The following is a 15,826-nucleotide window of genomic DNA, read 5'->3' on the forward strand; positions in this document are numbered from 1 at the left end:
TCTTTTACATGGGTTTCAATGGAATAATTGGATTGCATGGATGGCCTATGATAATCCATGGGGACAACCATGAGAAGGGAACATCTGGACAAATCATCAGATTTCATCAAGTCACTATCCGCCTCACATTGGGAGGGACAATCGCTCTGTCCTTCATTCATAGTCGCCTACCCTTCAGACTCATTCACTGCCCGGCAGGTCAGTGAATTAACTTTATTTGAGGGCTGGCTGAGCTGGCAAGGTTGGCAAACAAGAAACAACATAAATAAACGCGTAACCTCATTAAAAGGACTCCAGCACTCTAGGGCACCTGAAAGACCCACAGCACTGAACAAGTCTAATCATGGATTACAAAGGTCAGACAATACAAAAGCCAGCAGGCAGCTCAGCGTTGTGCACATATAGCAATTTCTATAGTGTTGGAAAAAGGTCTAAGACAGTAAGCCTATGCCTAATGGGTAATTTGGAGGATGGACAGAGCTGGTCCTTGTGAGCGACACCTCTACTTTCCATCAGTATTCTCGTTATACTATGGAAGGTTATCCCCTAATCTATAGGGCTCCCTGAAACATAGTAAGCCTAATTGTTTCCTTGGAAAAGGTTTGAGGCATTTTGAAATCACTTGGTTATGGGCTGCCTAACTGTGTCACTTGGCTTTCCATCCAACAGCTTGAGCTCATCAAAGTTGCATGGGGATCATAGCTTCTCCCCGGGTGCACAGTAAGTGAAACCAAGTGTGATCCATGTTCCCCCTCATATTTGGGCGTCCTTGCTACCCAGAGATGCAGCAGACCTGACTGCTCATGTCAGATGCATCCTGATGTGACAGCTGCATTCTCAAAGGCAGAGTGCCCAGAGACTAGTCATCTCGAGCCCCGGTTTTTATCAGTGGCCATGCCATTGAGACATAATTATTTAACGGTAACATCCAAACCCGTACAGAGAACCACATTTATGCCGTCAAAGCAGCAAAAACGAACCATCCCCAAAGAGCCATCAAACTAAGGTAAGAAAAGAGATTTCAGTGGGATTCGATAGATAAATATATTCAATAAATCCAGAATATGTATGTTTTTAATCATCTGCGTATAGTTAATGATAGATTAAATATGAGCAGGGGGCTGGCTGCGTTCTGTGAAATGTTTCGACCGCGTGGTCGCTTACTACGAGTTGTAGCCTAACCGCCAGAATCCAGAATCGGTCACCTGTCGGGCACGCGCACAAACAGGAAAATACGCGTACGCGCGAACATTTGCGCTGCTTTCAGTCAGAGGTTTCTGTTGTCATAGGGATTCGCTTACCATGAGCTGCTTCGATCGGTCAGTTCGTCAGACGACGACGAATTGTTCGCAAGTGTTGATACATAGGATGTACGTAGACACAGCTGTATAGCCTACCAGCGGAATCAAAGAATCAACTAAAATGTAACTCGAAAACGCAAGGCTGCTCCGAAGATGCTAAACCAAAGGGACATTATCGACGACAAGTGAACTTATTTTAATAATTTTTAGAAACAAACAAGTCCGGATAACGACATATACACGAACTTATATGAGAAGATAATTCATTTGTGACGTATGACAGTTCTTTCCAAAATGACAATCCCATTGTGTTGCGTCGCTCTGCTGGAATGGACGCATAGGGATTTTGGCACCGATTTTACGCAGCAGACAACATAGTTGAATCGGCATCCTTTTTTTTTTAATGAGAGAATAGCAAGATGTCGATGTTGGATTTAAAGGCTCAACAACCGTGGTAATGCGATGAGATACATGCAGTGACACACCTTCGATTTCACCGAGTGGAGCAGAAAGCAACGGAATTCAAGTTTGGACCCCAATAAGTCCACAACCACAATATTCACCAGGAACACCCCATATCGTTAATCGTCTTCACAGGCTCGCATAGCGGTAAGATTTGTATTACCAACATGGATTTGTCTATATCTGTTGCTCACGATTGGATAGTAAACGCCTGCCTCAGTATCATACAGCATTTAGCCTACACACCTCACTGCAATAATCAATTCATTTTATTCGCTATTTTTTATTTCATACATTATAGGCATTCGAGTATGTTTTTCTCTAAACCATGCCCCGTCAAAACGTCCAATGCTTGCATCTCGCATCTTTACAAGTGAATATCGGTTTGCCTATCGTGACTAATTGGAAATATGGTTAATTAGTGGCCCATGTGTTCGCCTGAATGCCGATATCTCAATAGCCTTCATTCATTGTTCAAGTAATTGAACAGTGTAAGTAATTGACATTGATTTTTGAAATGCTTTTAAATTAAGTCACAGAATTTCAGCATTGTCTTTTGTTCTCATGGCTGTGATGACGGCTGGGTGTTAGATTATGGTAAACCTAAAACAGCTGCACATACAACAGTCTGATTGTGGCATTGTTTCATTAATTGATAGCCCGAAAACAGTTTTATTTAATCATTTCTGTATATTTATTGGACATAATTTAACATACGCGATGATCAACTGGTGCAATGCCAATAATTTAGGTTTTGATTAATACATTATGTTCAAATAAATTAGGCTATGTTGAAACGTGGTGTCATATTGCATAATCTTGGAATTATATACCTAATCGAATGTCATTAGAATGATAAATATTTCAAATATAGGCTCTAAATCTATTTACACTATAGCTTTATTGATTGATTGGCTATATGAGGTTTCTCATATAGCCAATAAACCTGAACCCTGGTGGTATCAACCGACGGTGGTTTAGGGGCATCATTGAGATTTCTTATTTCGTTTTTTTTTATTCAACGACTTCCATCTTCACTTCAATGCACCTTGCATTGATATCTTAAGGTCAATGCATGCATGATGCATCGTATTTAGGAAATGTTTAACATGCCTAGTGGTTATCCTTGGAAATATCCTGGACTCCCATTCTTCATTCAAACCAGAGACCGTTGTGCTGTTTTTCCGTCTCTGTCATCCACGGTCCATGTTAGTACAGGAATGAGGGTTCTCAAAATCAATGAAACACCGCCCCAGCCACCTTGATTTTTTGTAGGTAAAGTAACGGAGGATTAAACTGCAAGTACATTGTAGCTCCATGTATTGTTTTTGATGTACAGCTTCTATATGCCGAATTTAGCATTTTTTTTTAGGAATAAGCTAAATCAACGTTATTTATGCTTGGTGAATATGATTGATCTTCTGCTTATTTCCTGCCGCATTCAATGAAATTAATCTCAAATGAGATTTCAGCTGCCCACTACCCCTTTAAAACACACACACACACACACACACACACACACACACACACACACACACACACACACACACACACACACACACCTACACACACACACACCTACACACACACACACCTACACACACGCACACACACACACACACACACACACACACACACACACACACACACACACACACACACACACACACACACACACACACACACACACACACACACACACACACACACACACACACACAGTTCATTTCCCTTCACCTGCTCCTTGGCAGCACTTTGAGATTGATGATCAGCAGATTCTGTGTGGCAGCAAAGTATTGCTTCATAAAACATTCTATTCAAAGGGCCCGGCATTCCTAGAACTGGTTATCATCAGACTCCAACAACCCCCCATACATATGTCCAATAGCGGCAGATAAAAGTAGAAACACAAATTGGAATGCATGCTTTTTGGAGAACCACATTGATGTCTATAGAATGCAGTCTTCTAAGAAGCCTTTTTCTCTATAGATTTCTGTGGCGGATTTGTGTTTTGTGATAGATGAATTTCTTGGGACAGTCAGTATGTTTTCATTTACCACTTAATCCGATTACAGCCATAGTTTGACTATGCTCCTCAATTGGACAACTGCAATTGTCCATGTATACATGACGAACTAAACATCCAGGGTTTTGGCTGTGGACTCAAAGTTGGTGGATAAGGCAGAGTTTTACAGAATCTAATTTTTTTTAAGATTTTAGCATATGAAAGCTCTCTGACAAATGGACATCAGAAAGATACTTTTGTGGATAAGAGTCTGATTGGAAGTTACATAACGTCAACATAGTTGGGCTGTATATGATATGACCAAGAGAAACATTAGGAATATAACCTATATAATATATATGGAATGGTAAAGGGAATGAAACTTTAGTCAGATTTTCCACTCGGGTTTATGAAACAAACACAATGTATTAATTATGTATATTGATGAAGGCTGTGCTTGCTTACAGCAGCCTTAATCCTAACAATGTATTAAACATAGGGACAAAATGTCTTTCTTCCTGCCAACTCTTCTGGGTTCACTGTCCTTGCGACATCCTGTACTAGGGTGTTCTGTCCGTACTCTTTTACTGTTTAATTAAACCACACTATATTAGACTAGTAGCTTGCATAACAATTTCATTATTGGGTTGAGTTACCTGTATTGTTTAAGGTGTATGATATCTTTGTTATGACAAAGATGGAATCTTGGGCAGTAACGCAACAACGCAGTAACTTCAACTTTACATTTTGAACCTTTATAATGTTTGGCTCTTTCCAAGAGAAGGGAAATATACATTTCCCTAAGAGTCTGCAGAATCGCAATTGATGCACAACTCAAACTGGAAATGTGTTTGATTAAACCTTGAGAAGCAGCCTCACCTAGTTGTATTGTGTGGTATGTGTTGGCACGAGTCAGTATATTTGTATCTTAGTAAGAAAGACTCGAGTTGATGGGGAGGAGACCCCAGGCCAGGAGCAAAGGAGGATTATGTCCTCCCCGTGACTCAGAGGGACCCTTGCAGACTGCTTCCAAATAACGTCCCTCATGAGAAATGCCTGAAAAAGGAGCAAATCCCGGTTTTGTGGTTTTGCCATTTTCACCTTTATTATTTAACCATGTTAGTCTTTTTAGATGAAAGCCCTCCCTTTTAAGAGGGACCTGGCCAAGAAGGGTGTGACATCATTATATTTAGATAAAATATTGGTTTTGTCGAAGCTTCATATTATTATTATTAGACCTTTAATTATTCAGGGAAAGGCCATTGAGAGCTCTTTTTCAATGATGCCCTGATTACAACATATAAAATAAAAACTGAAATCCAAATGCACAACAGATATGAACAGTCGGTCAAACAACCAGAACAAAACAGCAATACAATGGGATAAGTAAAAAAAAACATAAAAAACGCGAGCAATCCTCTTCAAATGCGATTGCAATCATCCCCTTGAACTTCTCAATTGAGACCAATCTCTCCAGTTATAGTTAATCCTGAAGTTTATTCCATCTGTCAGGAGCATAAATGTAAAAAGCAATCTTTCCTGAGTTGCTATTGGTGCGTGGAATGATAAGTCGAATGTGTGAGTGAGAGCGAGTTTGATCTGATTGATTTGTGAAATTAAGCATTGAAGATTGGTACATTGGGATCTGTCCACATAAGGCCTTGTAAATAAATAAAAGACAGCGTGGTTCTCTTCTGATTGCGAGAGAGGGCCAGCCCACTTTTTTCTGTAAAACGCAGCGATGGGTAAGATAACCAGCACAGGTGATAAAATGCACAGCGCTGTGATAAGCCGCATCAAGCGTTTTACGGTTGAAGATGAAGCATGCATGTATACCACATCACCGTAATCAAAAACAGCCAAAATGAATGATTAAACTAAATCTTCCGGATCAAGATTGAAAGAAAATAACTTGTTTCTCCTTAAGGATATGGTTAGGTGTTCCACATGTGCCTAAAATGTGAGTTTAGAGTCAAGGCAGATGCCGAGATAATTATAAGCGTTAACCATTTGAATTTGCTCACTTTGGAGTGTATGTATGTTTTGAGCGGGGTCAAGGCTAGGCGACCTAGAAAACAACATCCACATATTATCTGGGTTCAAGACAAGCTTATGGCTTACAAGAGACCGCTGAAATTCATTAAAGGCAGTCTGCAGGCTTGTAGTGGCCCATGCAGGAGTGGGGCCAAAACTGCACAAAATTGTGTCATCCGTATAGTAATTGAAATCACAAAGTTGAGACGCGTGAAAAATATAGGGCTGGTATTCACATGTGTCTATCTCTGTATGTGTGTGTTTTCATAGAAAAGTGGAAGGAAAGAAACCTGCATGTGCATAAGATTGAATGTGAAATTCAGCCAGCATATCAGCGATCCTGAATGAAAAGAGCGGATTCTAGCTAAATATTGCGTCTCTGAGAAACACGCACGCACAAACACACACACAAAGGCACACACACACACACACACATATTTATATGTATGCATGCAACAGATTTACTGACTCGCAGTGCTACACACACTGCTGGCTTCTGAAACGCTCCTTGGCTGCATATTTGCATACAGGCAAGCATTTGTTGTTGCAGGCCGTAATGCATGCGGACAGGGTCTCTACTCCCTTAGGTCACTGAATGATAGGCATAATGTGACAGGAAGGGGGCACTCACACATATCCACATGCATGCATTCACTCACACAAAAAATAAACGCACTTTGCAAGCACGCATAAGGCTGATCTCCATTATTGGAAGCTGTCTTCACTTTCTTGCTGTCGTTTATTCTGGTTTGGGCTTTTTTGTTGTCTTTTTGCTGTTTTTAGTTGCTGTTATCCCATGTTGGGTTCTGCAAACTCAGGTTATTGCAGGGGTGCAATAACAGGGGTGTCACATTTGCAGTGTTTTGCCTTTTGTCCCTTCCAGTCTGTGTCAGACTTCCCCAAACTCCTCTTGTTAGGTGTATTGGTGTTTTCAAGATGACCAATGCAAACACACATACACACACAACCATTGGCATTCCTGTCCACACTCACTCACTCTCACACAGAGTGGCTCCAGAGAGTGTATCGGACTCCATAAGGTGATCTGTGCCACAGCACTGCACAGGGCGCAAGGCAGACGCTGAGCGCTCCAACAGCACTCACGCCTGATTGGCTGAGGCAGTGCGAGCTTGGCTTAGTTTTGTATCTGTATGTTTATGTGTGTGTGGGTTTGTGTGTGTCAGTGCCCACCGCTGCCTGTCACAGGAGAAGCTGTACAACTGCCAGGTTAAGGGGATGTGACGGACAACCTGTCACTGCTGAAGACACGCACGCACACGCACGCACACACACACACACACACACACACACACACACACACACACACACACACACACACACACACACACACAGAGGCAAATACACACTGGCATATCCTCACATCCACATGAGAAAAAATACACACGCATGCACATACATGCACATACACATTGGCACACAAACACAGTCACGCACACGTGCACATACATACAAACACACCCACATGTGCACTTACACGCTTATACACACACATGCAAATATACACGCATACACACAGCAAAACACAAAAGTGTGTGCATTCAATATTGTTTGCAGGGATGGTTATGATGCTAAGAATGTATGTCTGTATGAAGGTGACGTCTGTTGGGTCCGGCTTGTGGGGATCTTCTGTTAGATAAGCAGGGCTGTTTTATACGATTTGTTTTCAGACCACGTTAGACGTCATAACAACCAGAAAATGTGCATAACGTAATGTCATCAGTGCTGTGTCAGCGGTTGCAGACCACGGTTCGTTCCTGTCGCATTTCAAAAGGCCACAGCTCCATAGCTGGACCGAGTCTTTATGAAACAAGTGCTAAAAGTTGAGCTTGTGATGTGTGTTATTATATTTTGTTATTAAAGAATAGATCGTAGTGTGCTTCAGATTGTGTTTAATTCAAATGATTAACTTCAAATGAGGAACACATTGGAAAGTTCCAATTTATTTTAATTGTAGCATACGCTTCTAACAATTTTCTGCCCCCTTCCTTTATTTTTTCTAACCCTAACCCTAGTAATTGAATTGAATGCAATACTTTCCATTTGCTGTATTTTCCCTCCATGTTTCTAAAGCATGCTTTCCAATATATTTTGGTAATAATTTGTATACTTACAAACTACTAACAATAGCCAAATTGATGCATAATATATATATATTGACGATAATTTCAATAATAGATGCATATTTTTTATCTAAATATTAAACTTAATGTTGCATGAAAATGTGAAATAAAGGTTTCACTATTTAATAAAACCATCTGCTCAATGTCAATGTCAATTCTCGGGAAAGTAGATTCTCAATGCTCGTGCTAGGTTTGCTTTTGCAAAGAACCCTTGTAAACGTCTAATCGCTGAGACAGGCTCTTCTTCCTACCACCCCGTTAACTGGTAAATAAATGTGTACACCACCACTTCCTATAATTTTAAACCATATATTTTTAACATTTAACAAATGTGTAGAACACCACATTCTTTAAGTTTGAAGGCATCACTTTGGCAATAGAGAAAAAAACAATGGAAAAAAAGAAGCATCTATGCAAATTGTTATTTTTAGCTCGAGTTACATATAAACAAGTTACATAGAAACAAATTTGAGCTCGAGTTACGTAGAAACAAATTTGAAACAACAAGTCGCCTCATGCAGCCTTGGAGGAGAAGCTGCCCTTTTTTTCTTTTGTCTCTTGGTGTCCATGTAGCAGTGTGTGCAGACCTGGGATGTTATGTAGGGGTAAACTCACAAGTACGGTGTTTAATTCACACGTATTTATGACGGTATGTATTCATGTATTTCAGTTGGTAACGCAAAGGAGGATGAAGTGAGAAGCACCAAAGTAACCCTAAAAGTAATGCATTAGAAAAGTCCCCTTTTTTTTATTGTAGCATGGTTTACCTAATTAAATACACCTCTTCTCCTGTACATCTCTTAACAATCCTTATCCCATTTTCTGCCTTCCATTTATTTCGGGAGTAATTGGATTAACTGCAAATATACAAATGTTCACACAGACTAATGCTAAAGGTTTAGTTCAGTGTTGACGCAGTCTCTCATGGCAACCACATACCTGATATCACATCTGACCAAAGCCCAAGGGCCTGAACAAGAACAACTTATCTTGTAAAAGACAATACAGTAAAACATACAGAAATGATGGGGTTTAATCTAAAATGAGAGGAAATGGAGGTGACTGAACACTAGTTCAGGTATTACTCCCAGCCTAGACCCTCACACTTCTGTCTAAGAAAACTCTACCTACAGATAATATTGAATGCATCATTCCACAATTATTAACCGGTATATTGGGACCAGGCAGTGCAGTGGTGGTTTGATTCTCAGTCAAAAGATACTGGGTTCAACCCTGATTCCTTTTCCTGAGCTGTAGGCATCCTCCAACCAGAGGCCCAACCAGTACCTGCTCCTCAATGAGCAGATTGGATCTCAGTTCACTTAAAGTGGCTTTGGATGAAATATATATGACAGAAAAATAAAACCAGAAACATACCTTCTGCAGAATTTCTTAACTGTAATATAACACCACCCAGGTTAACCCTAGACAATTCTCTCCTTCTACTGTCTCTGACTCCCTGTCCTCCATCTTTAAACCGAGTGACGTTCATACATGAGTGGCCCCCATTGCCACGAGGCCTTCCATGCGATTGGACAAGAGAGAGAGAGAGAGAGAGAGAGCCGGGGGTGGGCGAGCACAGATGCTCTCGTGCTACGAGTGAAGCCCGCCCGATAGCCTTCTTGTGTAAAGTGCACCGAGACTCCTAAGACTTCCACAACAACAACAACAGAACCAAGGCTAAAAATTTGATTTATTTGACAGAAATGCTTTGGGCCCCATACTCAGAATAGCTCTGGTTATGTCGTTGTACTACTGCTATCATGTGTATCAATGGTTTTGGGAACTCTTGTGGACTTGCTTCCTGGCATTATGCTGAATAATGTCATTAGGAGCCGGGGTAAGCCAATGATATCTGAGCTGATGGTCTTCATAGAGCAGAGATGAGGAGTGTGTTTGTAGGGGCCGTGATAATGGCTAGTGCCGGAATGTGCGGGCCCCCGTAGGCTAGGCTACAGCAGTGTGTGTGTGTGTGCCTGTGCATGTATGTGGTTGCGTGTGTGTTGGAGTCTGGCTCTCCTCAGCGCTCCTGTCCCAGAGTTGGCATGACGGTACAGGAGCAGTCCGACCCCCATAGCCTCACTCCTCCGCCTCTGTTGGGACTGCTAACCCTCACCCTGCCAGGCTGTCTGAATGTCAGCTGGTCTACCTGTGTGTGTCCAGTGGTGTCTCTGGGTCTGTCCCGCCATGAGCACACTGTCAGCAAAGCTGTCGCACAAAGCCAAAGGTGTGTGTGTGTGTGTGTGTGTGTGTGTGTGTGTGTGTGTGTGTGTGTGTGTGTGTGTGTGTGTGTGTGTGTGTGTGTGTGTGTGTGTGTGTGTGTGTGTGTGTGTGTGTGTGTGTGTGTGTGTGTGAGAGAAACGAACAGCCCAATGGACAACCCCAATGAAATAAAGAAATAGAATTGAATTGACTAACTGAGCCATCATTACACACTCCTGTGACTCCATGGCTATTTGGGTCCGCAGTGTGTCAAAAAACTAATTTGAAACAACAAGTCGCCTCATGCAGCCTTGGAGGAGAAGCTGCCCTTTTTTTCTTTTGTCTCTTGGTGTCCATGTAGCATTGTGTGCAGACCTGGGATGTTATGTAGGGGTAAACTCACAAGTACGGTGTTTAATTCACACGTGTTTATGACGGTATGTATTCATGTATTTCAGTTGGTAACGCAAAGGAGAATTAAGTGAGAAGCACCAAAGTAACCCTAAAAGTAATGCATTAGAAAAGTCCCCCATTTTCTGCCTTCCATTTATTTGGGAGTAATTGGATTAACTGCAACACTTGCTGTCTGCTGTATTTGGCTGAACTGTTCTTAATCAGATCTCAAGTGTGATCAGTGATCATTGACCTTCTCTCCACGTTGTTCTGTGTTGCCATTTGATTTCAATACATCTAGCTTATTAACACATTAACACAATTAACTAGAAAAGATTTACAGCACCAATAATGAATTGCCGGTTAAAGGGGTAGTTCGGAATTTTGGACATAGGGCCTGATTCCCAAGTGAGCATTGGTATTCTACATCACTGGAGACAGTTTTCAACACATTTCATACAGTCCTTCTAGTTGCAGAGTTCGCTCGTGCTAGGCTAGCGCACGTCAACGGGCAATGCTAGCCTGCTATTAAAAACAGTCTTACCCACTCCACAGTACACCCGAGGTAAATCAATTATAACGACAGACTATAAATCTAAATGTCTGTTTATAGAATAATGTTAGAAATAAAACCAACCTTGCATTGCATTGCATTTTGAGGGAATTGCGGGGTCTCAGCAGCAGTGTTTATATTCCTGTACGTAGGCTACGGCAGCGGCGGACTGATACCTAGGTTACCTGCCGCTGTCATTGCTACAAACGCAGAGTACAGTGAACGAAGGAATTCTATAAGCGTATTCAATTAACAAGATATGCCCACGTTTGGAGGAGTTAGCGATGCATCTGCTTTTGAAGACGATTATGAGGAATTTGTTGTATCCAACGAACCGTACATGTACGAGCCGGTGTTTTGATGTCCAAGCCAGCAGCAACAAGCCACAGTTGAGTCCTTTCTGGATCTCGCACTGGAAATTGGTGGAAACTTTGTGGTGCCCATCTGTACCGTTTATTTCTACAATTTCTAAAAGCACACTGAACCATCATGTTGCCTAGTCGTTCAATTGCGCTTCGGTCCCACACTTCTCTGTTTACGTTCTTCTGTCATGATTCGGTTACAAACCTAACCAGCGCATAGTAAAATTCCGCTTCTGCTGAGAAAGTAGTCCCTCGATGATTCATGCGATGCAAGGTTAGTTTTATTTCTAACATTATTCTATCAACACAGACATTTAAATCTATAGTCTGGCGTTATAATTGATTTACCTCGGGTGTACTGTGGAGTGAGTAAGACTGTTTTTAATAGCAGGCTAGCATTGCCCGTTGAAGTGCGCTAGCCTAGCACGAGCGAACTCTGCAACTAGAAGGACTGAATGAAATGTGTTGAAAACTGTCTCCAGTGATATAGAATACCAATGCTCACTTGGGAATCAGGCCCTATGTCCAAAATTCCGAACTACCCCTTTAAGAACTGACCCTTATTACAAATTAATATTTTAAAATACTTTTCTTATTTTTTTTAAACATGCAACCTCAATTTAACATTGAAATGTGAAATTAAATTCTGGTAAGCACTAATTATTATAAAAAACCATGGCCCCAAAAAGTTATATATGTAATTAAAACCAAAAAATTAAAGGATTCATAACACATTGTTTGTAATTACGGCTATCCATTAACTGCCTCCAAATCAGTTTGAACTTGGCGCCTTTGTTACAGCAAGCTAGCAAGAAGCTGTGCGATATTTGTGTCATTCATGTAGCTTGTGTGAGTATTACAGGAAGCAGAATGTTCAAAGGAGTAAGAAAACCAGACCGGTCTCTGGTTCCTCTGGGTTATGTTCTTTAGGGACCGCCTTCTGACAGCAAGTGCTTTGTAAAAGTCCCATCGACAGCATTTAAAATCATAGACCCAAAAACATATCGCTTTTATCGCAGTGCAAGGGAAACATGAACAGTAAACCCATGCATAGATTAAGCACTGCCTTAAGGGATGAAGACTGGCACCGTCAACAACCCCCCCCCCCCCCCCCCCGCCGCCTCCACCCCCTTTCCCCCCTGAACAATTTATTCTTTGCTGCTTATGACTTGATACGTCATATCCAGGCAGTTTCTTGTGCGTGGTGCTCTAATATATTCAGTCCGTCATGTGCGCGTGTCTCATCTCTCTCTCTCTCTCTCCTGGTGTTTATGGTTTAATCAACCTTGGCCCTTTCAGAAGGCCCTTTGTGAGAGGCCTTGGTCGGCCTCACCGTCATCTTAGCACTGGTGATTGACATGGAAATGAGAGTGAGGGCCTTCTTGGTGTGATGGATGGGTGGATGGCTGGATGGCTGGATGGGTGGATGGGTGGATGGGTGGATGGGTGGATGGGTGGATGGGTGGATGGGTGGATGGATGGATGGATGGGTGGATGGGTGGATGGCTGGATGGCTGGATGGGTGGATGGGTGGATGGGTGGATGGGTGGATGGATGGATGGATGGGTGGATGGGTGGATGGCTGGATGGCTGGATGGGTGGATGGGTGGATGGATGGATGGATGGATGGATGGATGGATGGATGGATGGATGGATGGATGGTCGGGTGGATGTCAGACCACGAGGTGTTGGTCATAAATTCCAAGTAGCTCTTTAGGGCATTATGGTGTCCACAGATCTTTGTTCCCCCTTGACACCTATTGATTAGTCATGGTCAAGATATCAATATGACTTATTCCCCCATTGGGGTACTTTTATTTATTTAAAATAAACAGGGTCAGGGTCAGAAGATGCTAAAAGAAATGGGACATTTTGAGCGAGAAAGACTGAACATAGCGGGTCCTTCGTCATACACCTTGTTGGATTGGGATTGTTACTCATTCTGACCATTCTAGCTAGAGGGATGATATTTGTGTGTTCATACACACTTATATTGTGTACTACAACGTATACACACACACTGTATACACATGGTTTGCGTGTGTACGTGTGAACATACGTGTGCACGATTTAGGAGCGTGTGACCATGAAGCACCAGGGCGAAGCTACCTTTTGCGCCTGCCTCCCACACACAAAGCCCCCTCCTGATCATCCACAGGGATGTTGGGGACTTCCGTGTGTGTGTGTGTATGTGTGTGTGTGTGTTTGTATGTGTGTGTGCCACCAAGGCTAAACATCAGCCTCCTATCTCTGGACAGCAGTGGAGCGTGTGCTCCATCCCCCTGCCAAATCCCATCTGCACGACCATGGCGCCCGCCACGGGAAGACTGGCTGCACGGACCTCTGCGAGCTCCACGCCAACTGTTTGCAGTCAAAAGATGTCAGGTCTGACTGCCTGCGGCCAGAGGGAGTGACTGGACTCATTAAATTAGGCTAATTAATTCCTGTCGGAAGTCATGCGTGTAGCTAGTTGAATTGACTATGTTTCCTTCCTGATGTATCCAATTTGTTTTGCACTGGCTGAAGAGGTTTCAGCCTTGTTTACTGGTTCTGTGCAAAGTGGCAGGTGCTAAAAGCGAGGATCTGTGATAGACTCTCTGTTAATCTCTGCCGCATTAGTGTAGCTGAACCGTATTTTACCCTGCAGAGTTGAACATGATTCATGATCCATAGCCTTGTGGTTTTAATTAGATCGTCTTTTTTTTTTGGGGACTATTTGAAATGCCCGAGAGATCAAGAAATTGGAGATTTGATGAGCTGTTACTATTTTCTATAATGAGGATAAAGCGAAAACGTTGAAAGCTGAGTAAAACCAAAAGAGTTGAACCGATGTGGCGTGCAGCCGGTCTGCCCCGGCCCAGAAGATAACCTTGACAATAGGAACGGTCCTCGGCCCAAGACGCCTTCTAATCCTCTTATCCTCGCTCATCTTTGTCTGTCGTTTCTCTTCTCGCACTCTCTTATTTATCTCCTTATATTTCATCTCTGTCCTTCGGTTTGTCTCGATCTTCTATGTTGCCATGTCAACCTATCGTTGTGGTGTTCACCCCAGCCACATCTTCCTCTTCCTCCCTCGGCGAGGGGGGGGGGGGGGGGGGGACAACATATTGTCACGCGGTGGTCGTTGCTCCAAGCTAGTCATAGATCACTGTTCTCTTCAGCTCCTCTACTTCCCCATAGCTCCTACCAAATTAATCCAGAGGGCTTGTAAGTCAATTTAATCAATAAAAGCCGATATATTCTGTGTGGCTGTGTAAGTGTGTGTGTGCCATTGTGGGTGTGTGTGTGTGGGTGGGTGCTTTCATTTGCTTTCATTTATTTTTCGATCCATAGGGTGTGAATGAATCATGGAGTGTAAATCTTATCCTGTTTGCCTCTATGTGTGTGTGTGTGTGGGGGGGGGGGGGGGGGGGGGGGGGCATTTATCAACTGCATCTGTCTATTGTGAACCTCCACAAATGCAAACCAAATCTCAGCTCTGGGAAAGCTTGATTTATAGTCGTTCCTGTTTTTAATTTATGAAACAGGCATGTTTGTTTGTATTCATAAGAATAAGAGTGTAAACATAAAAAGACAAACTTTAAATATCAGCAGTCTTAATATTCTGGTGAGGTTCACCATTCCTTGTCATCAACGTAAACAGAGGAAGTGCCCATTGTTACGAGTGTTTGTCGTGTATGAATAAATAAAGTTACCGTTGTTTAGTCTGAACTGATCTGTTGTATGTCCTCCCAGAGAACAGCTTGCCAAGGGTAGCAGAGCATCAGTTGGCTATTTATTCATTCATCCCACGCTCATATCCCAAGCACGGCATATTATATAGTTGTCTAGATACATGTCATTCAGGAGCAGGTAGAGGTGAGGCATCTTGCCCCTCACTAGACAGGGAACCGTGGGTTTGAACCAAGAAACTTTTGGCTTGGAGAACATATTCTGCCCTACCCCCCTCAGTCTCTGTCCCTTTCATAGGTTTAATATTGTTCACCCGCGAGGAAGGGGGAGGGGGTATCAGGGTGTGCATGTTCGCGTGCATGAGTCGTATTTTCCAAAAATGCAATGTTGGGTTCACTGGCACTTTAAATGGACCTCTAAAACAGATGAACATGTCAGGCAATTTAAACAGCGATACAGCAATGCATCTCTTACACAAACATGTTGTGTTTCTGGGACAAATGCCCCCAAAAAATAATGGATGTATGTTGGTCCAAATAGGAGGTTGGTGTACATTGTTCATACTCTATTAATCCATCTCCATGGATACTGCACACGTTGAACCACAGCTGTACATAGAAAGAGAACATTCATAACCAGCTGGACGCTGGGTGCATGTGGGGGTGTGGGGGTGGGTGTGGGGGTGTGTCTGTGTGTGTGTG

At 42.6% G+C, this 15,826-nt stretch overlaps 1 protein-coding gene across 1 annotated transcript in view; it reads left to right on the plus strand.

The window, feature by feature from the left end:
* The first annotated feature begins 1,204 nt into the window (after positions 1-1,204).
* gjc1 (gap junction protein gamma 1) overlaps positions 1,205-15,826 on the plus strand; it is a 28,661-nt gene continuing 14,039 nt past the window's right edge. The window contains exon 1 of the mRNA XM_060040588.1: positions 1,205-1,910. The gene's annotated coding sequence lies outside the window, so the exon portion shown is untranslated. The remainder of the gene's footprint in view (positions 1,911-15,826) is intronic.

This window comes from Gadus macrocephalus, chromosome 2 (assembly GCF_031168955.1).
Source record: "Gadus macrocephalus chromosome 2, ASM3116895v1".
In the NCBI taxonomy this organism is placed as follows: domain Eukaryota; kingdom Metazoa; phylum Chordata; class Actinopteri; order Gadiformes; family Gadidae; genus Gadus; species Gadus macrocephalus.